Below are 27,521 nucleotides of genomic sequence, written 5' to 3' on the forward strand. Positions count from 1 at the left end.
GGGCCACCGCATGTTCTCCAGTCCCTGTTGTGAGTTGCTCTGAAAACATTTCCATTGTCTGGGCCACCGCATGTTCTCCAGTCCCTGTTGTAAGTTGCTCTGAAAACATTTCCATTGTCTGGGCCACCGCATGTTCTCCAGTCCCTGTTGTAAGTTGCTCTGAAAACATTTCCATTGTCTGGGCCACCGCATGTAGCAGGATGAAGGCACAGTGACTGTGATTTCTGGCGCCAAACAGTACACACTGCAGATACATGATGGCCAGGCGACCTGCAGCTGCATCTTCTCCATTCAGACTTTGTTGCCCTGCAAACATGCTGTTGTTGTGCAGAGGCATCTGGGTCTGCCTTTGGACAGGCTCGCCCCCAATTGTCGCTGGCGTGCATCTCAGACACCAACGACGACAGGCATGGCTGCTGCCATTGTGATTACAGAGGAACACCAAGGCCCCTCAGCCACAATGAAAAATACCGCTTGCTTTCAGATCAATTGTACCAGCTACAACAGGCCGTTCTGCAGAGTGGAACGGCAGCATTCATGAGGAGACTGGACTGGCTGCGGCAACAGACTCTCCGCTGGCAGCAAGGACTGGCTGATGAGATGGAGCCATTTACTATGCCCAACAATTGCCCGGAAGCACCTTCGGATGGAGGTGGCCGCGCTCTGGACATCAGTCACGTGTCACAAACCCTGGATCCTGAGCGTCTCACCCCCTGGCCTAATGATCTGATGGACCATACATATGCCTGCCTGTTCAAATCTCCACTTCCCCTACCTGCGGTACCCTCTCCTTGCTGCTCAGTTACACAGTCACCTGCTCCTACACCCATCAGGGCAGTGCTCATGGACACACAGCCACCTGTTTCCCCATCCGACGTTGAAACAACCATGCAGAGCCTTGTGAGACTCCGCAATTGCCAGTTGCTGCCTGTCAAGCAGAGAGAGTGTCCAAAGGGGTCAAGCACTTGGGGAACATTCAGCAAGAAGAGACTGAGCACTAAAAGAAACAAGCATGCCATGTCCAGTGGTAGCAGAAATGTGAATGCTCTTGCTGTGAACACAACTGGTGATAGTAGTAGGCAGGATTAAATGGGAATGGATGGAAAGACGCACGAGTAACATAACCACTGGCAGGGAACTGCTGGGCTAAATGGCCAGCTTTATGTTCATAGCCCAAAAGAAATGTGCTTCTTTTCCAGCACCCTCACATCATTCATGTTTTCCCTGAGAGCAGCATTGAACCATCACGAGATAGGGGCAGTAACATCATCCTGCCTCCTACAGCTGAGGTGGGTACTAAGTGATTCATTGGCGGTGTTATCAGTACATGCCTATACTGCAGAGCATAAAGCATGCTCAACAGTAATTCCATTGGAGGGAGGGAAGCTCTGACACTGATGTTCTTTCCTTATTTTCTTTCATGTAAAACGTGCCCTTGAGAAAACAATCCTTGACACTTAAGGACGGCATTCAAGCAAAGGAGGCAGTGCAGGAGAGGACGCAAGGATGTGCTGATTCCTGCATCTGAGGTGGCTAATAAGTGCTTCATTGGCGACGTTAGCAATTGGTGCCTTCGCTGCAGAGCTTAAAAAGGTGTGCACAACAGTAATTTCAGTGGATGGAGGGAGGCAAGCTCTGACTCTGATTTGCTTTATTTCTTTTCATGTAAAACATGCCGTCGAGAAAACAATCCTTGAGACTTAAGGTCAGCGTTCAAGCAACGAAGGCAACTGGATCATGCTGCGGAGCTTGTCATGATGTGGAAAGGAACATTGCATTTATGGATGAATTGGGAATGCACATTGGGATGCGCTTGGGGAACATTCACCAAGAATAGACTGAGCTCAGACTCTTGTGACTTTGCCTTCTTCACATGGACAATACAGTAGTGGAATAGACAGCCAAGCGTTCATTCACCACAAGGCTCTCCAGGAACAATCTCTTTAGCTGTGCATAGCAGAGACTCGGCCTGTCTGTCTAACGGGAATGCTGGACACAACACTCATGTATCCATGCACAGCAGTTCCTCGGATACTTAATGAACCTAATAAAACTTTTCAATAATTAAACCCAGAATTGTTGAGGTTTTGTTTTGCAACTGCACTTCAGATATTCAACTATGGTGGGGGGGTAGAGGGAGGGGTGGGTGAAGAGGGGGAGGGGTGGGGAGAGCGGGGAGGGGTGGGGAGAGGGAGCATGCAAAATGCAGGGACCAAACAGTTGCAATGCCTGAAGTACTGTGGAGAAGTAGAGATAGCAACTGGTAGGGGAGAAAGCAACTGGATTGGGCATCCGCAGCTGGAGGGATCAGCTGAATGGAGAGAGCCGGAAGCGAGAGGCCGTAGAGAGCCGCGGGGAGCGAGCGTGCGAAGACCTTGGTGTCGCCGGGTCCAGGGACTGGCCGGTAAGTCTTTTGCTGTTGTGTTTATGGCGCATGCACAGAAAAAGGCGCTCCTCTTCCGTTCCGCTGCTCCCCCCCCCCACTCTCTCCCCTTCCTCCCTCTCCCCCCAGCTCTCTCCCTCCTGTGAGAAACGTAGCCCACTTAATAATAATTTACACCAAGTCAAACTCTGAAGAAGTAAGTTTATTTAACGGTCTTGCAAGATCGGGTGTCCTACAAGCAGGCACACCGATCAACATAGTCAGTTCATGTTTATACAATACAAATCCATTTGTCCACGCCTTTATTTTACATTATTGGTTATAACGTATTTTGACACTAACCTATCCTATGGTTGCTACAGTCTCCTCCTCTGTTTACTTCTCCCCCTACTCTAACTTTCTAGCCCCTAACTCTTGTTTTTGTTTTACCTTATTTGGCTCTCCATTATGTGTTTTAACTTGCAGCTGTCAGCCATTATCTTCGTGGGGCAGTTTCTTATTCACTACATCCTTTGTTCTAACTCTTGCTGTTTCTCTGTTATCTGCCTAAGCACAATTTTTAAGTGATGTACTGTCTTAAGGTCTGTACTTACATACCCTTATCAATTCTCTTTGTCAATGATGTACTGTCTTAAGGTCTCCACTGACATATCCTCATCAGTTCTCTTTTTCAGTAATTTCATTATGTTGTGCACAAATGACTTCTTGGTAACTTTCCACAAGCTGTAGAAACAACATTTCAGTATTTTTTATTCTCACACTCCCCCCTTCCTTACCCCTCCCTCTTTCTCTCCCCTCCCCGTCTTTCTCTCCCTCTTTCTCTCCCTCTCCCTCCGTCTCCCTCTTTCTCTCCCTCTCCCTCCCCCTCTTTCTCCTCGCCCCCCGGCACCGCTACCGCTGGTCTCCCCGCGCTGATCTCCCCGGCCCCCGCGCTGATCTCCCCGGCCCCCGCGCTGCTGTCCCCGGCCCCCGCGCTGTTCTCCCCGGCCCGCACCACTCACTCACTCACTCCGGCCATTGTATTCTGCCACGTGTTTGTTAGGTTTCATCTCTGTGATTCTTTGAGCAGCGCCATCTTTAGTCCTGGCAGCTGCTGCAGTCGCCAGCTGTGACGTTTTCGTGGCACATGCTGTATTTGCGCATGTGCCAAAACAGCGCCACCTACCGATTGCGTTGTCAACAATTGCGGTCTCCCTGCTGGAACCGCGCTCTCTGCCTCAGACCCTGCCGGCCGCGCATGCTCAGCTCACACCACCTGGCTACCCGCTGATTGGCGGCGGTAGCGGACCAATAGGGAGAGGGGGCGGGGCTGGAGGTCCGTGCGAGTTGAGGATCCTCCAACCAACCGGATCAAGTGAGGGGCGTGGCGAGCAGGCAGCCCCGTCCGCTCTTGCTCCGATGAGGCGAAAGGTCAGAGGTGTTTGCAGTATGTGCAGTGAGAGTCGGATCTGCAGTCGGTAAGCGCTGGTGGTGGGCGTGGAGGCTTCAGAAACACCCGGTGTAGGCCTCAACACCCCCAATTAGAAGCTCCCGGTCCCGCGTTTGCATCGAGCGGGGTGGCAGATGCGGGAAACTGAGCTCAGTTATAAAGGGGCCTGGGGGAGGGGAGGGGAGGGGAGGGAGGAACCATTTGGGACACAGCACAGGGCAGGAGGTCCCCCCCTCCCCCACTCCCTGGTTCCACAAAGACTCCCCTTGGACTGGGCCACACCTGGGCAGGGCTGGCTCAAGGTGCAGGAAGCTGCAAGCTGATAGGCTGAGCTGTGGACTGGGAGGAGTGGGGGGTTTGACTGACAGGCCTGGGGAGGGGGATATCAGGGCAGGTGCACACACTGCTCCCCCTTTTCCTCCTGGGATGTTTTACTGGAGTCGTGTTGCTGAGTGTTTCTAAACTCTGTCTCCCTATCCCAGTAATGGAGGTGGATTGTAGGTTGCTGTGAGTGTTGGACGATATTGCCTCTCCTCATTATTCCTCCTTCTCCCACTCTGAGTTCAAGGCTGCAGGCTCCGGCAGATCGATGCCCCTGAAACGTTAACTCTGTTTCCCTCTCCACAGATGCTGAGCATTTCCAGCATTTTCTCCTTTCATTTCAGATTTCCAGCATCTGCAGCATTTTGCTTTTATTTTATCGCGGGCATTGTTCACCGAACTGAGTTCAGAAACACAGACGGGCCAATTAAGAGCCGGTTTGTCTGGGTGGGTGTCAGATGTGGACATTGGTCCCCGACCTCCTGTGTAGGTCTTCTTTTGTTGCATCAGTTGGAGTTAGAGTGAAGATGGAGCAGAAGCTGCTGGGTTTAACCCCGAGTACTTCTGAGCCCAGTCAGAGAAATCATAGGACGTTTATGGCACAGAAAGAAGCCACTTGGCCCATTGTGTCTGTGCTGGCCAAAAAATGATCCACCCATTCTAATCCCACCTTCCAGCATTTGGTCCACAGCCCTGCAGATTACAGCACTTAAAGTGCATATCCAGACTCCTTTTGAATGAGTTCAGGGTCTCTGCCTTAACTACACTTTCAGGCAGTGAGTTCCAGACCATCACCACCCTCTGGGTGAAAACGTTTTTCCTCATCTCCCCTCTAATGTTTCTATCAATTGCTTTAAATCTATGCCCCCTCATCACTGACCTCTGTGACAAGGTGAAGAGACCCTTCCCTCCACTCTATCCAGGCCCCTCGGGTCCAACAGTTTCCAATGTGAGATTGTGAAGGGAGGTAGATTGGAGGGGAATGTGCAGCAGGGTGCATGCACAGCCATCCTGGGCCAGGAAGCAGGAGGGGAGAATGTTCTGAATTTCTATCCTGACTGACAGCGGTGGCTTTTGTAAACTGCTTTTACAGGATATATGAATGGGAGGATTTGCAGATGGGAATGTCAAGCCAAAAATCACGTCAAGATCTGTGAGAGTCACTTGATACATCAGGATGTGGACATCATTGGCTTTTGAATGTGGGAGGAGTGTTTGTCTATTTTGACTGTGCAAAAAGAGTTAAAACATCAGTGTGACTGGAATCACACTGAGACACACACACCCGAGTGAGAGTGTTCCAGTGTACTGACTGTGGAAAGAGTTTTAACCGGTTACACAGCCTGAAAAAATATCGCACCATTCACAGCGGGGAGAAACCATACACGTGTTCTGTGTGTGGACGAGGCTTCAACTGATCATCCAACCTGGAGAGACACAAGGACACCCTCACCATGGAGAAACCGTGGAAATGTGGGGACTGTAGGAAGGGATTCAATTACCCGTGTGAGCTGGAAATTCATCGACGCACTCACACTGGGGAGAGACCATTCACCTGCTGTGAGTGTGGGAAGGGATTCACCTGTTCATCCACCCTGCTGAAACACCGGCGGATTCACACTGGGGAGAGGCCGTTCACCTGCTCTGAGTGTGGGAAGGGATTCACCTGTTCATTCACCCTGCTGAAACACCAGCGGGTTCACACTGGGGAGAAGCTGCACACTTGCTCTGAGTGTGGGAAGGGTTTCACTCAGTTATCTAATCTTCAGATACACCAGCGAGCTCACTCTGGGGAGAGGCCGTTCACCTGCTCAGAGTGCGGGAAGGCATTCACTACTTCATCCAGCCTGCTGACACACCAGCGAGTTCACACTGGGGAGAGGCCATTCACGTGCTCTGAGTGTGGGAAGGGATTCACTCAGTCATCCCACCTTCTGACACACCAGCGAGTTCACACTGGGGAGAGGCCATTCACGTGCTCTGAGTGTGGCAAAGGATTCACTCGCTCATCTAATCTGTTGACACACCAGCGAGTTCACACTAGGGAGAGGCCGTTCACCTGCTCTGAGTGTGGCAAGGGATTCACTCGCTCATCCCACCTGCTGATACACCAGCGAGTTCACACTGGGAAGAGGCCGTTCACCTGCTCTGAGTGTGGCAAAGGATTCACTCAGTTATCTCACCTGCTGGAACACCAGCGAGTTCACACTGGGGAGAGGCTGTTTACCTGCTCCGAGTGTGGGAAGGAATTCACTCAGTCATCTAAACTTCTGACGCACCAGCGAGCTCACTCTGGGGAGAGGCCGTTCACCTGCTCAGAGTGTGGGAAGGGATTCACTACTTCATCTAGCCTGCTGACACACCAGCGAGTTCACACTGGGGAGAGGCCATTCACCTGCTCAGAGTGTGGGAAGGGATTCACTCAATCATCCCATCTTCTGACACACCAGCGAGTTCACACGGGGGAGAGGCCGTTTACCTGCTCTGAGTGTGGGAAGGGATTCACTCGCTTATCCCACCTGCTGACACATCAGCGAGTTCACACTGGGGAGAGACCGTTCACCTGCTCCGAGTGTGGGAAAGGATTTGATCGGTCATCCCACCTCCTGAAACACCAGCGAGTTCACACTGAGGAGAGGCCATTCACCTGCTCAGAGTGTGGCAAGGGATTCACTCGGTTATCCAACCTGCTGACACACCAGCGAGTTCACACTGGGGAGAGGCCGTTCACCTGTTTAGACTGCGGGAAGGAATTCACTCAGTCATCCAGCCTGCTGAGACACCAACGAGTTCATACTGGGGAGAGGCCGTTCACCTGCTCCATGTGTGGGAAGGGATTCGCTCAGTCATCGACCCTGCTGAAACACCAGCGAGTTCACAAATGACTGCAGAGGTTGGATGCTGCTGTTAATCACATCCAGGACTGAATCGTGACTGGAAGCCTGTTTCCAGTGGGGTTCCACAGTGGTATATTTCAGTGATTTAGACTTGAATGTAGGGGGCATGATTAAGAAGTTTACAGATGAGATAAAAAGTGACTGTGTAGTTGACAGTGAGGAAGAAAGCTGTCGACTGCAGGAAGATATCAATGTCAGGTGGGCAGATTATGGCAAATGGAATTCAATCCTGAGAAGTGAGAGGTAATGTATTTGGGAGGACAAAAAAAGCCAGAGAATACACAATAAATGATAGGATACTGAGAAGTGCAGAGGAACAGAGGGATCTTGGAATGCATGTCCACAAATTCCTGAAGGTGGCTGGACAGGTAGATAAGGTGGTTAAGAAGGCATACATGATGCTTTCTTTTATTGGGTGAGGCATAGGATGTAAGAGCTGGGATGTTATACTGGAACTGTATAAAACACTGGTTAGGACACAGCTGGAGTACTGTGTGCAGTTCTGGTCACCACATTACAGGAAGGATGTGATTGTATTAGAGAGGGTACAGAGGAAATTTATACGGATGTTGTCAGAATTGGAGAATTTTAGCTGTGAGGAAAGATTGGTTAGGCTAGGGTTGTTTTCTTTGAAATAGAGGAGGCTGAGGTGTATAAAATTGAGGAGCTGAGATCGAGTGGATAGGAAGGAGATATTTCCATTATCAGAGAGGTCAATAACCAGGGGACATAGATTTACAGTAATTGGCAGAAGGACTGGAAGACAGTTGAGAAATCTTTTCACCCAGAGGGTTGGGGGTTTGGTGTCTGGAACTCACTGTCTGAAAGTGTGATCGAGGCAGCAATCCTCATCACATTTAAAAAGTACTTGGATATGAAATTGAGGAGCCGTAACCTACGAGGCTACAGACCAAGAGCTGCAAAGTGGGATTCGACTGGATATCTCTTAATGGTCAGCACAGACATGATGGGCTGAATGGCCTCCTTCTGTGTTATAACTTTTCTATGTTACTGTTGAACATTTGGGGTTTGTTTTTGCTGATGAGACTAATCCCTGTAATGTGGCTGGAGTTTAATATTCTGGATAAACGTGAAACAAATCAACATTGTTTTCAACACACTGTTGTAGATTTTTGTCTTTCCCACCTGAGTGTTCAGCATCACCTGGCTGCAGCTCAGAAAGGACAATCTGGGGGGAGGATCGTACGGCAGGAACAGAACTTCAGCCTGAACACAGTCCTTCAGGATCACACTGAGAGGGACAAACGGCACTTTGGTCTTTCTCGTCTGTCTTCACTGACAGAAAAGTCCCCGTGTGGGTTAATCCTGAGGCCTGTAAGAAATGTGTCCCAGCCGCTCTCTTCCATGGTTCAGAGCTCCTGGGCACGGAACAGAAGGCTCCTTTCCAACTGTGTTTAGAGTCAGGAAGAACAACAGTGAATGCTGGAAACGTGCTGTCTTAATAGAGACATATAAGATAATCAGAGGGTTAGATATGGTGGATAGTGAGAGTCTTTTTCCTCGGGTGGTGATGGCAAACACGAGGGGACATAGCTTTAAGTTGAGGGGTGATAGATAGAGGACAGATGTCAGAGGTAGTTTCTTTACTCAGAGAGTAGTAGGGGTGTGGAACGCCCTGCCTGCAACAGTAGTAGACTCGCCAACTTTAAGGGCATTTAAGTGGTCTTGGATAGACATATGGATGAAAATGGAATAGTTTAGGTCAGATGGTTTCACAGGTCGGCGCAACATCGAGGGCCGAAGGGCCTGTACTGCGCTGTAATGTTCTATGTTCTAAATCAGAGATTGGTGTAAAACTGAGATCTGTTCCTGACTGAAAGTGAAACAGCAGGTTTAAGTTTCCAGTCTGAAAATAACTGCAGAAATTATTCTCCAAATCTTTAATGTGTTTGTGTGACAGTCCTGAGTCTACCATTTTAAGGCAGGTGTTAACTCATTTGAAATCTACCTGTTTAAAATTAATTGGTTAAAGTCTGCATTAAAATAGCAGACGGAGGAGTTCACAGGAGCCTGTTAACTGCTGGTACAATTATACAACAGACATTTGATCTCCAGATAAAGAAGGATCTGCAGTGTGTTTCCAGGAATTCCCTGTTTTATTGATGTGTGAGTGTTAGACACCAGGATAACTAAAAATACACAACCTGGAACATCCACGGGGTGTGTGATCCTGACAGTTACTCTGGGATCACTCCCACTGTGGAACTCCACCACTAATCCTGCTGAAGGTTGTAGGCTCAGGGAGTGGGGCCTCCAGGTGTGGACGGTAAGAAAGCTGGGTTTCAATATTGTCATGCTGAACCGCCAGCTGCCAAGAATGAGACATATTAATTTTGCCAAATGGACATTAAATTTCAAACTGTTGCTGAAGTGAAGAAAGGACTTGTTTAAAAAATCACCAGGCCCTTGGCTGGAAATTTTTTTTTGGCATACTAACAGCCAGTGCTTGGAATACAAAGGGGTTTTTCCCTGCTCCAATTTAATCCACAATGGACTTTGAACACCAGGTATTGTGTGTAAGAAGAGACATTCCAGGGTTGGCTAAGACCAGAGAATCCACAAACAGACATGGTTAGACCAGCTAGTCAGATGACTAACCTGCTTGGCAACCTGGGTTTTTCTGAGTTGTACAAACAGTTTGAATTCAGAGTGTCTGTTTGCTCCTGGACTGAAAAGACCTCCCCTGGCTGGCTCGCCACAGCCTCTCCTGTCTGCTCCCATCTCTTTCTCACGGAACTCCAAATCCACTGAAGACACATGAATCCCAAGAGAGAAAATTCTCCCAGAGCAAACAAGGTTTAAGAAGAATACAGGGCCCCAACGAAAATCAAGATCTACCTACAACCAAAGACTCTACAGTGAGCTCGAAGAACCATAACAAAAACCCTCTTCAGAGATTGTCTCAAACATTTCCACTTTATTTTTCTTCTGCTCTTTTCTGTCTCTATCTGCATGTGTGTATCACATACGCATGCAAGCGTGGTCGCATCATGTATCCGTAGGCATTAACAAAATTGGAGTTTAAGTTTAATAAATTTCAACCTTTCTTTCAATCTAAGAAAACCTGTTTCTGCTGGTTTCTTTGCCTTATAATTGGAAAGCGGTGAAGAAATGTTTCACCAAGGAGGAGCTAAAACCACGGTGTTTTTAAAAATGAAACCCTGTTGAGGTAAGACCAGGTGAAGGTTGAGAGGGACCCCTGGACATCTTTCTCACCTGATTGTAACAGAATCCTGACAGATACATGGTGAGGAACCAGAGGAATCCTTAATAAGAAACTGTCTGGGGTTTTACCTGCCGGTGTAGGTCTAGCGGTGAATGAGGCCTGACTCCCCAAACTGTCTTACATTGAACCCAGTTTGGAACAAGATGAATTTAGTTTCCAGGAGAATAGGAACAAATATCACCCACAACCGAGGGAGACAAAAGCAGCCATTAGAGAAGCTGAGAGATCTTTGGAAAAGAAGATGGTTCACCATTGTGGTGATAATAGCGGAATCTTTTCCAGCTACGTCAGGAGTCATAGAGAGTAACATAGGGTTACAGAGAATTACAGTGAGTACATAGAGTTACAGAGAATTACAGTGAGTACATAGAGTTACAGAGAATTACAGTGAGTACATACAGTCACATGAAATCAACAGCAGTGATTCACACAGTTTTTTGCTTGAAGGACCCCTTTTCAAATGGATTAGTAATCACAGACCCTCCCCACCCCCACCTAAATTATACTGTAAACTCCTTGTACATTTACATTTCTTAATGTAAAGTTAATCAGTGTCCTGTTAAAGGAACTTGCAGGAAAGTTTACCAGGACTGTTCGATATAGTGAACATTGATGTGATTGGTGATGTGAAAACTTATCCTCCCTTCAGCTGAACGGTAACTCGACAGGAAATATCCACCGAGTCTCATTGTAAAATGAAATAATGAAAATTATACATTTGTGTTTAATTCAGCTTTCTCTCACCTCCCAGTGGGTCTGTCCTGTCCTGTCACTGCTGGGTCAGGCCCTGTCCAGTTCCACCAGCCCCGATAAACATGGACCATCTCAACATCCATGTGTGAGAAAGACAATCCCAGATCTGATTTGCTCCAAATTAAATTTCATGTTTAATTGAATGTCCTAATTTCACTCTTGGGTGTAGTTTATTTCTTGAGGGTAGGATTCTCATTAAAATGACAACATACACTGTGTCCACCCATCGTTCTCCCAGACGCACGCACCATTACCTCACAGTCAGGATCATGTGTCTATGAAGGGGAGGTTGTTGTCCTGTCTAGACCACCCTGAATACCCGTTCTCCATAACTGTCAGGAATAGAAGGCCCTGGGATTGTGGGAGGAGCCTCAGGGCATCAGTCTCGGTGTTCCTGTAAAATAGAGGAACACATGAGTGGGAGCAGTGGGGGGAAAAGACTGGGACAGCCATAGTGATAGGAGATTCAATTGTAAAGGGAACAGACAGGCGTTTCTGTGGCCGCAAACGAGACTCCAGGATGGTATGTTGCTTCCCTGGAGCTTGGGTCAAGGATGTCTCGGAGCGGCTGCAGGACATTTTGAAGGGGGAGGGTGAACAGACAGTGGTTGTGGTACATGTTAGTAGAAAGGGATGAGGTCCTGCAAGATGAATTTAAGGAGTTAGGAGCTGAATTTAAAGGCAGGACCTCAAAGGCAGTAATCTCAGGATTACTTCCTGTGCCATGTGTTAGTGAGTATAGTCGCAGGAGAATAGACCAGATGAATGCGTGGCTGGAGAAATGGTGCAGGAGGGAGGGATTTAGATTCCTGGGACATTGGGACCGGTTCTGGGGAAGGTGGGACCTGTACAAGCAGGACGGGTTCCACCTAGGCAGGACCAGAACCGATGTCCTCGCAGGGGCATTTGCTAATGCTGTTGGGGAGGATTTAAACTAGAATGGCAGGGGGATGGAAACCTGAGTGGGGAGACTGAGGAGGAAGAAATAAGGATAGTAACGAAAGACTGGAAACAAAAAGGCAAAAGTGGAAGGCATAGAAATGAAGGGCAAGAAACAAAGAGGACCATTGTACGAAATAATACTAAGATGACTAAGAATGTTAAAAAGACAAGCCCGAAAGGCATAATTGTCTCAATGTGCGGAGTATTCGCAATAAGGTAGGCGAATTAACTGCGTAAATGGATACGATATAGTTGCAATGACGGAGACATGGTTGCTAGGTGACCAAGGATGGGAACTGAACATCCAAGGGTATTCAATATTTAGGAAAGACAGGCAAAAAGGGAAAGGAGGTGGAGTAGCGTTGTTAGTAAAAGAGGAAATCAATACAATAGTGAGGAAGGATATTAGCTCAGAGAATCCTGATGTGGAATCTGTATGAGTGGAGCTAAGAAACACCAAGGGGCAGAAAACGTTGGGGTTGTATATAGACCCCCAAACAACAGTGGTGATGTAGAGGATGTCATTAAACAGGAAGTTAGAGACGCATGCAATAAGGGTGCAACTGTAATTATGGGTGATTTTAATCTACATGTAGATTGGGCAAACCAAATTAGCAATAATAGTTTGGGAGGAATTCCTGGAATGCCTACGTGATGGTTATTTGTCCAATAAGTTGAGGAACCAACTAGAGAACAGGCCATCCTAGACTGGGTATTGTGTAATGAGAAAGGATTAGTTAACACTCTTGTTGTGCGGGGTCCCTTGGGGAAGAGCGACCATAACATGATAGAATTCTTCATTACAATGGAGAGTGAGAGAGTTGATTCTGAGACTAGGGTCCTGAATCTAAATAAAAGAAACTGTGAAGGTATGAGGTGAAAGTTGGCTATGATAGATTGGGGAGTGTTACTTAAAGGGTTGACAGTGGATAGGCAATGGCGAGCATTTAAAGAGCACATGGATGAATTACAACAATTGTTCATTCCTGTCTGGTGCAAAAATAAAACAGGAAGGGTGGCTCAACCATGGCTTTCAAAAGAAATGAGGGATAGTATTAGATCCAAGGAGGAGAAATATAAAATGGCCAGAACAAGCAGCAAACCTGAGGATTGGGAGCAGTTTAGAATTCAGCAAAGGAGGACAAAGGAATTGACTAAGAAGGGGAAAATAGTGTATGAGCATAAGCTTGCAGAGAACATAAAAACTGACTGGAAAAGCTTGTATAGATATGTGGAGAAAAAGATTAGTGAAATCAAATGTGGGTCCCTTACAGTCAGAAACGGTGGAATTTATAATGGAGAAGGAAGAAATGGCAGACCAATTAAATACATACTTTGGTTCTGTCTTCACAAAGAAGGACACAAATTACCTCTCAGAAATGTTGGGGAGCAAAGGGTCTAGTGAGAAGGAGGAACTGTATGAAATCAGTATTAATAGGGAAATGTTGTTAGGAAAATTGATGGGATTGAAGGCCGATAAATCCCCCGGACCTGATAATCTACATCCCAGAGTACTTAAGGAAGTGGCCCTCGAAATAGTAGATGCATTGCTGGTCATTTTTCAAGATTCTATAGACTCTGGAACGTTCCAACGAATTAGAGGGTAGCTAATGTAACCCCACTATTTAAAAAAGGAGGTAGAGAGAAACAGGGAATTGTAGACCGGTTCGCCTGACATCAGTAGTGGGGAAAATGCGAGAGTCCATTATAAAAGATGTGATAGCAGAGCACTTGGAAAACAATGACAAGATCGGACAAAGTCAACATGGATTTATAAAAGGGAAACCATTCCTGACAAATCTACTGGAATTTTTTGAGGATGTAACTAGTAGAATAGATAAGGGAGAACTAGTGGATGTGGTGTATTTGAACGTTCAGAAGGCTTTCGATAAGGTCCCACATAAGAGATTAGCGTGCAAAATTAAAGCATATGGGATTGGGGGGTAAGGTACTGACGTGGATAGAGAACTGGTTGGCAGAGAGGAAACAAAGAGTTAAAAAAAAACAAGGAATAAACGGGTCTTTTTCCAAGTGGCAGGCAGTGACTAGTGGGGTACCGCAGGGATCAGTGCTACGCCCCAGCTATTCACAATGTATATTAATGATATAGATGAGGGAATTAAATGTAATATATCCTAGTTTGCAGATGACGCAAAGTTGGATGGGAGTGTGAGCTGTGAGGAGGATGTAGAGAAGCTCCAGTGTGATTTGGACAGGTTGAGTGAGTGGGCAAATCCATGGAAGATGCAGTATAATGTGGATAAATGTGAGGTTATCCACTTTGGTGGCAAAAACAGAACGGCAGATTATTGTCTGAACAGTGCTAGATTGGAAAAGTGGGAGGTGCAGTGAGACCTGGGTGTCTTTGTGCAACAGTTGCTGAAAGGAAGCATGCAGGTGCAGCAGACAGTTAAGAAGGCAAATGGTATGTTGGCCTCCATAGCGAGAGGATTCGAGTACAGGAGCAAGGATGTCTTGCTGCAATTATATAAGGCCTTGGTGAGACCACATCTGGAATATTGTGTGCAGTTTTGGTCTCCTTATGTGAGGAAGGATGTTCTTGCTATGGAGGGAGTGCAGCGAAGGTTTACCAGACTGAATCCTGGGATGGCAGGACTGACCTTTAAAGGGAAATTGGGTCGATTAGTCTTGTATTCGCTCGAGTTTAGAAGAATGAGATGGGATCTCATATAAACCTCCAAAATTCTAACAGGACCGGATAGACTAGATGCAGGAAGGATGTTCCCGATGGTGGGGGAGTCCAGGACCAGGGGTCACAGTCTAAGGATAAGAGGTAAGCCATTTAGGACTGAGATGAGGAGGGATTTCTTCACCCAGAGAGTGGTGAACCTGTGGAATTCTCTACCACGGAAAGCAGTTGAGGCCAAATCATTAAATATATTCAAGAAAGAGTTAGATTTAGTTCTTAGGGCTAAACGGATACGGGGAGAAAGTGGGAACAGGTTACTGAGTTTGGATGATCAGCCATGATCGTATTGAATGGTGGAGCAGGTTCGAAGGGCCGAATGGCCTACACCTGCTCCTATTTTTCTATGTTTCTGTAACCTCACTCAGTAGAAATATGCCAATCTCAAGTTTTGAAATTCATTCTGTCTGGCTCTCACTGTCAGTCTCTCACTCCCCATGCCCCAACCTGACTCCATTTCTCCTTCATTTACAGACTCTCTCTAACCAGTCCCATTTCTCCTTTCTCTATCGATACTCTCTGACCAGACCCCATTTCTCAGTCAGGGCTCAGTTGAAGACACTCTGGGTTCTGAGTCAGAAGGATGTGGGTTCAAGACACACTCAAGGACTTGAGCACAAAAATCGAGGCAGGCACTGCAATACAGGACTGAGGGACTGCTGCACTGTCGGAGGTGCCGTCTTTCAGACAGGACATTAAACTGAGGCCTGGCCTCTCTCTCAGGTAGATGTAAAAGATCCCATGGCACTATTTCAAAGAACAGAGGGATATTCCCGGTGTCCTGGCTAATATTTAGCATCACATTAAACATCAGAGAGATTATTTGGTCATTATCACAATGCTGTTTATGGGGTCTTGCTGTGTGCATATTGTGCTGTGATTCCAACATTACAATGATTACTCTTGAAAATTACTTGTTTGGCTTTAAAGCACTTTGGGACGATCTGTGGTCATGAAGTGCACAAGAGAAATGCAGTTCCGAAGAAGGGTCACTGACCCGAAACGTTAACTCTGCTTCTCTTTCCACAGATGCTGCCAGACCTGCTGAGTGAATCCAGCATTTCTTGTTTTTGTTTCAGATTTCCAGCATCCGCAGTATTTTGCTTTTATATTAGAGAAATGCAAGGCTTGTTTTAAAAGAAAAACAATCCTGCACTTACAGACGTTTAGTTTAGTTTAGAGATGCAGCACTGTAACAGGCCCTACGGCCCACCAAGTCTGTGCCGACCATCAACCACCCACTTACACTAATCCCATATTCCTACCACATCCCCACCTGTCCCTATATTTCCCTACCACCTACCTATACTAGGGGCAATTTATAATGGCCAATTTACCTATCAACCTGCAAGTCTTTGGCATGTGGGAGGAAACCGGAGCACCCGGAGGAAACCCACGCAGACACAGGGAGAACTTGCAAACTCCACACAGGCAGTACCCAGAATTGAACCCGGGTCGCTGGAGCTGTGAGGCTGCGGTGCTAACCACTGCGCCACTGTGACGTTCTCTGACCAGTCACCATTGCTCCTTTATATACCGACCCTTGTTAACGAGTCCTCATTTCTCCTCCATTTACACTTGCTCCGTGACTAGTCCCCATTTCTTCTCTATTTACAGACGCTCCCTAACCAGTCCCCATTTCTATTCCATTTACAGACACACCCTCTCCAGTCCTCCTCCATTTACAGACGCTCCCTGACCAGTCTCCAGTTCTCCTCCATTTACAGACGCTCCCTGACCAGTCTCCAGTTCTCCTCCATTTACAGACGCTCCCTGACCAGTCTCCAGTTCTCCTCCATTTACAAACGCTCCCTGACCAGTCTCCATTTCTCCTCCATTTACAGACGCTCCCTGACCAGTCTCCAGTTCTCCTCCATTTACAGACGCTCCCTGACCAGTCTCCAGTTCTCCTCCATTTACAGACGCTCCCTGACCAGTTTCCATTTCCTCTCTATTTACAGCTGATCCTCCTGGAGTTTGCCACTCACACTGCGCTTTCCGGCCGGACTGAACCCGGGAGCCGCTCCCTCTGCACCTCTTACCTGGCAGCTCACAATGCCCGCCTGATTGACGGCAGCTTCCGACCAATAGGAAGAGTGGGGGCGGGACTGGAGGACGAAGCGGGAGATTTACTCAAGTGAGAGGCGGGGCTTTTTTGGAAAGTCTGAATCTGACCGCTGCAGATTTCCAGCTCTTTTGGAGGAATTAAAGATTAATAAAGTGTAACATCAAAGGACAAAACTTTAAAGGAAACTGAGCTCAGTTATAAAGGGGCCTGGGGGAGGGGAGGGAGGCAGGAACCATTTGGGACACAGCACAGGGCAGGAGGTCCCCCACTCCCTGGTTCCACAAAGACTCACCTTGGACTGGGCCACACCTGGGCAGGGCTGGCTCAAGGTGCAGGAAGCTGCAAGCTGATAGGCTGAGCTGTGGACTGGGAGGAGTGGGGGGTTTGACTGACAGGCCTGGGGAGGGGGATATCAGGGCAGGTACACACACTGCTCCCCCTTTTCCTCCTGGGATGTTTTACTGGAGTCGTGTTGCTGAGTGTTTCTAAACTCTGTCTCCCTATCCCGGTAATACAAAGAACAAAGAAAATTACAGCACAGGAACAGGCCCTTCGGCCCTCCAAGCCTGCGCCGATCCAGATCCTCTATCTAAACATGTCGCCTATTTTCTAAGGGTCTGTATCTCTTTTCTTCCTGCCCATTCATGTATCTGTCTAGATACATCTTAAATGACGCCATCGTGCCCGCATCTACCACCTCCGCTGGCAACGCGTTCCAGGCACCCACAACCCTCTGCGTAAAGAACTTTCCACGCATAACCCCCCTAAACTTTTCCCCTTTCACTTTGAACTCATGTCCTCTCGTAATTGAATCCCCCACTCTGGGAAAAAGCCTCTTGCTATCCACCCCGTCTATACCTCTTATGATTTTGTGCACCTCAATCAGGTCCCCCCTCAACCTCCGTCTTTCTAATGAAAATAATCCTAATCTACTCAACCTCTCTTCATAGCTAGCGCCCTCCATTCCAGGCAACATCCTGGTGAACCTCCTCTGCACCCTCTCCAAAGCATCCACATCCTTTTGATAATGTGGCGACCAGAACTGTACGCAGTATTCCAAATGTGGCCGAACCAAAGTCCGATACAACTGTAACATGACCTGCCAACTCTTGTCCTCAATACCCCGTCCGATGAAGGAAAGCATGCCGTATGCCTTCTTGACCACTCTATTTACCTGCGTTGCCACCTTCAGGGAACAGTGGACCTGAACAACCAAATCTCTCTGGACATCAATTTTCCCCAGGACTTTTCCATTTACTGTATAGTTCACTCTTAAATTGGATCTTCCAAAATGCATCACCTCGCATTTGCCCTGATTGAACTCCATCTGCCATTTCTCTGCCCAACTCTCCAATCTATCTATATTCTGCTATATTCTCTGACAGTCCCCTTCACTATCTGCTACTCCACCAATCTTAGTGTCGTCTGCAAACTTGCTAATCAGTCCACCTATAATGTCGGTGGATTGTAGGTTGCTGTGAGTGTTGGACGATATTGCCTCTCCTCATTCTTCCTCCTTCTCCCATTCCGAGTTATTAGAGAAACTTCCAGGCCTGTTTGTGAAAAAGAGCAAATGGAATTCAATCCAGATAACTGTGAGGTAATGCATTTGGGGAGGGCAAATAAAGCGAGGGAATACACAATAAACAGGGGGATATTGAGAGGGGTAGAAGTGAGAGACCTTGGAGTGCATGTCCACAGGTCCCTGAAGGTGGGAGGACAGGTAGATAGAGTGTCTCTTCAGACTACTAGAAAAGATCGGATGTCCACCAAAGCTACTAAGTATCATCACCTCATTCCATGACAATATGAAAGGCACAATTCAACATGGTGGCTCCTCATCAGAGCCCTTTCCTATCCTGAGTGGTGTGAAACAGGGCTGTGTTCTCGCACCCACACTTTTTGGGATTTTCTTCTTCCTGCTGCTTTCACATGCGTTCAAATCCTCTGAAGAAGGAATTTTCCTCCACACAAGATCAGGGGGCAGGTTGTTCAACCTTGCCCGTCTAAGAGCGAAGTCCAAAGTACGGAAAGTCCTCATCAGAGAACTCCTCTTTGCTGACGATGCTGCTTTAACATCTCACACTGAAGAATGCCTGCAGAGTCTCATCAACAGGTTTGCGTCTGCCTGCAATGAATTTGGCCTAACCATCAGCCTCAAGAAAACGAACATCATGGGGCAGGATGTCAGAAATGCTCCATCCATCAATATTGGCGACCACGCTCTGGAAGTGGTTCAAGAGTTCACCTACCTAGGCTCAACTATCACCAGTAACCTGTCTCTAGATGCAGAAATCAACAAGCGCATGGGTAAGGCTTCCACTGCTATGTCCAGACTGGCCAAGAGAGTGTGGGAAAATGGCGCACTGACACGGAACACAAAAGTCCGAGTGTATCAGGCCTGTGTCCTCAGTACCTTGCTCTACGGCAGCGAGGCCTGGACAACGTATGCCAGCCAAGAGCGACGTCTCAATTCATTCCATCTTCGCTGCCTTCGGAGAATACTTGGCATCAGGTGGCAGGACTATATCTCCAACACAGAAGTCCTTGAAGCGGCCAACACCCCCAGCTTATACACACTACTGAGTCAGCGGCCCTTGAGATGGCTTGGCCATGTGAGCCGCATGGAAGATGGCAGGATCCCCAAAGACACATTGTACAGCGAGCTCGCCACTGGTATCAGACCCACCGGCCGTCCATGTCTCCGTTATAAAGACGTCTGCAAACGCGACATGAAATCGTGTGACATTGATCACAAGTCGTGGGAGTCAGTTGCCAGCATTCGCCAGAGCTGGCGGGCAGCCATAAAGACAGGGCTAAATTGTGGCGAGTCGAAGAGACTTAGTAGTTGGCAGGAAAAAAGACAGAGGCGCAAGGGGAGAGCCAACTGTGCAACAGCCCCAACAAACAAATTTCTCTGCAGCACCTGTGGAAGAGCCTGTCACTCCAGAATTGGCCTTTATAGCCACTCCAGGCGCTGCTTCACAAACCACTGACCACCTCCAGGTGCGTATCCATTGTCTCTCGAGATAAGGAGGCCCAAAAGAAGAGAAGTGAGAGACCTTGGAGTGCATGTCCACAGGTCCCTGAAGGTGGGAGGACAGGTAGATAGAGTGGCAATGAAAGCATATGGAATACTTTCCTTTATTGGCCGAGGTATGGAATACAAAAGCAGGGATGTAATGTTGGAACTGTATAAAATGCTGGTTAGGCCACAGCTGGAGTATTGTATACAATTCTGGTCGCCACATTACAGAAAGGACACAATTGCTCTGGAGAGAGTACAGAGGAGATTTACAAGAATATTGCCAGGGCTCAAAAGTTGCAGCTTTGAGGAAGATTGGATAGGCTCGGGTTGTTTTCCTTAGAACAGAGGAGGCTGAGGGGTGACTTAATTGAGGTGTACAAAATTATGAGGAGCCTAGATAGGGTGGACAGGAAGGATCTGTTTTACCTGAGCAGAGAGGTCAATTACCGGGGGACACAGATTTAAGGTGATTGGTAGAAGGATTAGAGGGAACATGAGGAAAACATTTTTTCACCCAGACGGTGGTGGGTGTCTGGAATTCTTTTATTCTTTTAAAAGGAACCCGGACATGCACCTGAAGTGCTGAAACTGGCAAAGTTATGGACCAGGTGCTGGAAAGTGGGTAGATGGGCGGCTAGATTTTTCGGCCGGCAAGGACACGACAGGCTGAAAGGCCTTCTGCTGTGCCATAGTTTTTCTATGGTTCGAAGACACAGACTTGGATGAAAGGTTACAAACCTGAAATGTTAACTCTGCTTCTCTCTCCACAGATGCTGCCACACCTGCTGAGTATTTACGGCACTTTTTGTTTTTATTTCAGATTTCCAGCATCTGCAGTATTTTGCTTTTGTTTTAATGCAGGTGTTGCTCAGAAAACTGAGTCAAGAATCATAGATGGACAAATAAGAGGCATTTGTATCTGGGTCAGTGTTGGATGTGGAAGTCTGTCCCTGAAATTCTGTGCAGGTCTTTTTTGTTGCATTGTTTGATCTGGACTTAAAATGGAGGAGAAACTGCTGGGTTTAACCCCGAGTACTTTTGAGCCCAGTCGGGTCCAACAGTTTCCAATGTGAGATTGTGAAGGGAAGTAGATTGGAGGGGAATGTGCAGCAGGGTGCACGCACAGCCATCCTGGGTCAGGAAGCAGGAGGGGAGAATGTTGTGAATTTCTATCTTGAATGTCAATGATGGTTTTTGTAAACTCCTTTTACAGTGTTGGAATGGGAGGATTTGCAGATAGGAATGCAAAACCAAAAGTCATGTCAAGATCTCAGAGTCACACAATTTATCAGGACTTGAATATCATCAGCCTTTGAATGTGGAAGGAGAAATGTTTGTCTGTTCTGTGGGAAAAGATTTCAAACATCAGTGAGATTGGAAAGGCAGCGAGACACACACACCCGAGTGAGAGTGTTCCAGTGACTGACTGTGGAAAGAACCAGTTACACAGCCTGAAAAACATCACACCATTCACAGCAGGCAAAAATCATTGAGGTGTCTCGTGTGTAGACGAGGCTTCAACTGATCATCCAACCGGGAGAGACGCAAGGACACTTGCGAAACTGTGGAAATGTGGTGACCGTGGAAGGTATTAAATTGCCCAGCCGGTTGGAAACTCATCGACGCAGTCATAGTGGGGAGAGACCGTTCACCTGTTCCATGTGTGGGAAGGGATTCACTCAGTTATCCACCCTGCTGACAAACCAGCGGGTTCACACTGGGGAGAGACTGTTCACCCACTCCACGTGTGGGAAGGGATTCACTCAGTTATCCACCCTGCTGAAACACCAGCGAGTTCACAAGTAACTTGGGATGCGAAGTTTCTGCTAAATGGCAGATTTCCGACATTGGGGTCTCGGAAATCCACCATTGGCTTCTCCCTTTCCATTTTGTGTTTTTTTAACGCCGGACAACCACAAAGCTGTTTTTAAGTCATTCTTATTTTTTATTTTCTTACACCTCGGTGGAAATGAACTTCAACCAGGAAAGTGGGTGAACCTGCATACTCCTTCACAACTTCAGTGTGTCAGTCTTCTGTGAATGGCTAAAAAGGTGTTTGTATACACAGACCTGTCATGGGGAAGGTGTTAGAATCAATCATTAAGGAGGCTATAGCTGGGCACAAAGAAAACTCAAGGTAATCGGGAATAGTCAGCATGGTTTTATGAAAGGGAAATCATGTTTAACCAATTTATTGGAGTTCTTTGAAGGAGTAACATACACTGTGGATAAAGGGGAACCCATTGACATACTGTGCTTGGATTTCCAGAAGGCATTCGAAAAGATGCCACATAAAAGGTTACTGCACAAAGTAGCAACTCATGGTGTCGGGGGTAACATATTAGCAAGAATAGAAGATTGGCTGGCTGGGTCTTTTCTGATTGGCAGGATGTGACGAGTGAAGTCCTGCATGGGTCTGTGCTGGGGCCTGAACTTTTTACAATTTATATCAATGACTTAGATGAGGGGAGTGATGGCATGGTAGCTAAATTAGAAGATGACACAAAGATAGGCAGGAAAGTATGTTGTGAAGAGGACATAAGGAGGTTGCAGACCAATATAGATAGGTTGACAGAACCGGGTTCGATTCTGGGTACTGCCTGTGCGGAGTTTGCAAGTTCTCCCTGTGTCTGCGTGGGTTTCCTCCGGGTGCTCCGGTTTCCTCCCACATGCCAAAGACTTGCAGGTTGATTGGCCATTATAAATTGCCCCTAGTAGAGGTAGGGGGTAGGGAAATATATAGGGACAGGTGGGGCTGTGATAGGAATATGGGATTAGTGTAGGATTAGTATAAATGGGTGGTTGATGGTCGGCACAGACTCGGTGGGCCAAAGGGCCTGTTTCAGTGCTGTATCTCTAAACTAAACTAAACTAAACTCTGCACAAACTGGTTACTGAATGTGAATATCCTGCATTGAGCATGAACTGTATAAAATAAATATGTCTTTACAGCAACTGAAGTGATCTGGAATTTCCACTTATCGGTTTGCTCAGGTGTATGGCTGAATTCCATTCATTGTTCATCTCCACTTTCACTGTCTGCTGCCCCACACTGTAAACCAGGGTTGTCCAACATACGGCCTGGGGGCCAGAATTCAGCCTGCCAAAGGGTTCCATCCAGCTCTTGGGTGTAAACTGTACCCGGGGCCGTTCCTCATCCTCATCAGGGGTTCGTAATTGGGGGGGGCAGAGAGGGGGGGGGGCAGAGAGGGGGGGGGCAGAGAGGGGGGGGGGCAGAGAGGGGGGGGGCAGAGAGGGGGGGGGCAGAGAGGGGGGGGGCAGAGAGGGGGGGGGCAGAGAGGGGGGGGGGCAGAGAGGGGGGGGGGCAGAGAGGGGGGGGGCAGAGAGGGGGGGGGGCAGAGAGGGGGGGGGGCAGAGAGGGGGGGGGGCAGAGAGGGGGGGGGGCAGAGAGGGGGGGGGCAGAGGGGGGGGGGGCAGAGGGGGGGGGGCAGAGGGGGGGGGGCAGAGAGGGGGGGGGCAGAGAGGGGGGGGGCAGAGAGGGGGGGGGGCAGAGAGGGGGGGGGGCAGAGAGGGGGGGGGGCAGAGAGGGGGGGGGGCAGAGAGGGGGGGGGCAGAGAGGGGGGGGGGGCAGAGAGGGGGGGGGGCAGAGAGGGGGGGGCAGAGAGGGGGGGGCAGAGAGGGGGGGGCAGAGAGGGGGGGGGGCAGAGAGGGGGGGGGGGGCAGAGAGGGGGGGGGGCAGAGAGGGGGGGGGGGCAGAGAGGGGGGGGGGGCAGAGAGGGGGGGGGGGCAGAGAGGGGGGGGGGGCAGAGAGGGGGGGGGGGCAGAGAGGGGGGGGGCAGAGAGGGGGGGGCAGAGAGGGGGGGGGGCAGAGAGGGGGGGGGGCAGAGAGGGGGGGGGGCAGAGAGGGGGGGGGGGCAGAGAGGGGGGGGGCAGAGAGGGGGGGGGCAGAGAGGGGGGGGGCAGAGAGGGGGGGGCAGAGAGGGGGGGGCAGAGAGGGGGGGGGCAGAGAGGGGGGGGGCAGAGGGGGGGCAGAGAGGGGGTGGACGTAAGCGACGGGGATGAGAGAGAGGCAGAGAGAAAGAGAGGGGGGCAGAGAGAGAGAGTTATGGAGACAGAGACAGGGGAGAGAGAGAGAGAGGGGGTAGAGAGAGAGGGAAAGAGAGGGGCAAGGAGAGAGATAGATGGCAGGCAGAGAGAGAGGGGGCAGAGGGGGACAGAGAGGGGAGCAGAGAGAGAGGAGGGCAAATGGAGAGAGGGGGAAGAGAGAGAGTGGACTGAGAAAAAAGGGGACAGAGAGAGATGGGGGGCAGAAAGAAGGGGCACAGAGAGAGGGAGAGAGTGATCAAGATCCCTCCTGACAGAATGACATCTATCCAGAATACTCTGCATCAGTACAGGAAGTGTGCGGGCAAACATTGACTGCTTGTGCAGGCACAGAAATGCCAGGGATCTCATTAAATCAGTGTCCAACATCGTGACCAGAATGTCAGTCAATAAACTATAATTCTCATTTAAAGCTTCTTCACAAAAATGCACCTTTGTTGTTGTTTTGATTAATAGTAAGATCAATTTTAATGCCTTTATCTTTCTGAAATTGGCTCATCTGCCCCCCTTGTAAGACAAAAATTGTAATGTCGACCCCCCCCCCCCCGCCCCCACCAATGCCACGCGAAAAGGTTGGACAACCCGGCTGTCAACCTTGAGTCAGTGTGAAGCTGTCTTTTGCACCATAGTGATGCAAGGCAAGGAGTATAACTCTGGCCATCTTTCTTCAATGTGTGGTTTGACATGGATTAAGATTGTCTGGAAAAGACTGTCCTGCACCACAAGTGCTGTGTATTGGCTACAGTGCAACTATCCTGTGAGCTCTCTGCAGTCACTATAAATGGTCACTGAGTTTCTGAAGTTGATGGCACAATACTCTGTACATGTATGAATATGTATATACAGAGTGCTGCCTTTCTCCAAGCTAACACAATAGTTATGATTTTCAGCTCACCTTGCTGTTAAATGCAGCTGCCACTGCACCAATTGATGCAGTAGAACAGGAGCCAGAAGTGTTCATCACTGTTGGGATATCCAGCTGTCCATTGGACGCGCTGCATTGTCACAGGGCCATTACCAAACTTTTGAGCCTGATTTGGGGATGATGCAACAGAACCTCAAACTTGTTACTATAGAGGTTGTCGTCGGCTGTCCCTCGATTCGAGGATGACGTCTACTCAAGGTCACGAGTTTCTGCCATGGGTCTTCAGGTCACTGAACAGGCTGATTCTCGACCCGCAGATCTTTGGGCACATGGGGCAGGATGTCCCACCAGGTAGTGGGACCTGGAGTGCAGGATTTGCTTCCTAAAGGTACACTAGTCTCATTGCTTTTCCACTGTCACTAGCAAGATGTTGAACAATTTTTACATTGCAGTTGAAGAGGAAAACCACATTTATAAATTAGTTTTCATTATGATTATGAGATCTGCACTGCAAACAAGATGATTATAGTTTAGAATCTTTATAATGTGACTAATTATTTTAAATTATAAAATCTACCATGAGTCATGATATTTAAAAACAAGCATTCTATCTATAGAGGCACCACGTTTGCTAAAGTTAATGAGGTTATTTTCTTTTTTTGTTCTTGGAGGTCAATAATAGTCTAAAAGAAAATTGGATCAGGAGTATCACATGCTCCTCACAGAATGTATGTGATATTCCTGTCCATTTAAGTTAATGGACAGTAAATTGGACAGGCTGTATAACTGGTATACAATCCTCCCTACCTGGTTTTACTTTCTGCTCAGTTCAGCTGATTGTGTCATAGCACAAAATAAGAACAATGACCCCACTTATGTTCAAGTTTCTGGATTGTCAATGTCTCATAAATGTTTACTTTTTATTAATTTCTATACCTACTGATTTGTGCACATCACTTACCAAGGTACCAGAACGTGCCATCTGGTATGTTTATATATATTACTTTCCATTAAAACTGACACATTTTCACAGAACACCTTTTACATGAACAAGCTATAAATAGGCAGAAGCAGGACATTGAGAACATGAAGCTCTGTAAAACCAATTATCAGCTGTCAGGTAAGTCTCATGAAATTGTATTCTGAGTACAGAGCAATTTTATTCATTACAGATGCAAAATTGTACAAAATTGCCATTACTCAACCAGTTTGCTTCAATAACAGTGCTATAATTACATAATTCCTTGTCAAAAATATTCAGATTGTTTTGTCTTCACTCTCACCCCAGTATTTGTTACTTGTTTTGTGAAATACTCTTCCTATTAGTGCTCAACTGCTGGATAACTCTGATTACATTTATATGTGTTTATACATGTCTATGCAATGAATTTGGCCTAAATATCAGCCTCAAGAAAACGAACATCATAGGGCAGGACGTCAGAAATGCTCCATCCATCAATATTGGCGACCACGCTCTGGAAGTGGTTCAAGAGTTCACCAACCTAGGCTCAACTATCACCAGTAACCTGTCTCTATATGCAGAAATCAACAAGCGCATGGGAAAGACTTCCACTGCTATGTCCAGACTGGCCAAGAGAGTGTGGGAAAATGGCGCACTGACACGGAACACAAAAGTCCAAGTGTATCAGGCCTGTGTCCTCAGTACCTTGCTCTATGGCAGCGAGGCCTGGACAACGTATGTCAGCCAAGAGCGACGTCTCAATTCATTCCATTTTCGCTGCCTCTGGAGAATACTTGGCATCAGCTGGCAGGACCGTATCTCCAACACAGAAGTCCTCGAGGCGGCCAACGCCCTCAGCCTATATACACTACTGAGTCAGCGACGCTTGAGATGGCTTGGCCATGTGAGCCACATGGAAGATGGCAGGATCCCCAAAGACACATTGTACAGCGAGCTTGCCACTGGTATCAGACCCAACGGCCGTCCATGTCTCCGCTTTAAAGACGTCTACAAACGCGACATGAAATCCTGTGACATTGATCACAAGTCGTGGGAGTCAGTTGCCAGCGTTTGCCAGAGCTGGCGGGCAGTCATAAAGGCGGGGCTAAATTGTGGCGAGTCGAAGAGACTTAGCAGTTGGCAGGAAAAAAGACAAAAGCGCAAGGGGAGAGCCAACTGTGTAACAGCCTCGACAAACAAATTTTTCTGCAGCACCTGTGGAAGAGCCTGTCACTCTAGAATTGGCCTTTACAGCCACTCCAGGTGCTGCTCCACACACCACTGACCACCTCCAGGCGCTTACCCATTGTCTCTCGAGATAAGGAGGCCAAAGAAAGACATGTCTATAAAGTGTCTGTGTGCCCAGATTTAACTAAGTTGTGGTTTGTAACCAATAAATGATGTTTCCAGCATGACTTGTAATCTGGTATCTTGGTGATTTGTCAAGAAAGATTTAATTCACTCACTCAGCAGCTTGAGAGGAACCAGACTGAGGTTTAATGAAAAGAAATAGGAGCTGGAGAAGGCCATTTGACCCTTCGAGCCTGCTCTCTCATTCACCAAGATCATGGCTGATCTTCTATCTCAACTCCACTTTCCCGCACTATTCCCATATCCCTTAATTCCCTCAGTACCCAAAAATCTATCAATCTCTGTCTTAAATATACTCAATGACTGAGCATCCACAGCTCCCTGGGGTAGACAATTCCAAAGATTCACAACCCTTTCAGTGAAGAAATTTCTCCTCATTTCAGTCCTAAATGTCCGACCCCTTATCCTGAGACTGTGACCCAGTGTTCTAGATTCCCCAGACAGGGGAAACATTTTCTCAGCATCTACCCTGACAAGTACCTTA

General features: G+C 47.9%; 1 long non-coding RNA gene across 1 annotated transcript in view; it reads right to left on the reverse strand.

Annotated features, from left to right (window-relative positions):
• Positions 1-9,854: 9,854 nt before the first annotated feature.
• Positions 9,855-27,521, reverse strand: part of LOC137349310 (uncharacterized) — a 31,800-nt gene continuing 14,133 nt past the window's right edge. Inside the window, exon 3 of the long non-coding RNA XR_010969319.1 lies at positions 9,855-11,424. This is a non-coding gene — a long non-coding RNA (uncharacterized lncRNA). The remainder of the gene's footprint in view (positions 11,425-27,521) is intronic.

This window comes from Heterodontus francisci, chromosome 34 (genome assembly GCF_036365525.1).
Source record: "Heterodontus francisci isolate sHetFra1 chromosome 34, sHetFra1.hap1, whole genome shotgun sequence".
Classification (NCBI taxonomy): domain Eukaryota; kingdom Metazoa; phylum Chordata; class Chondrichthyes; order Heterodontiformes; family Heterodontidae; genus Heterodontus; species Heterodontus francisci.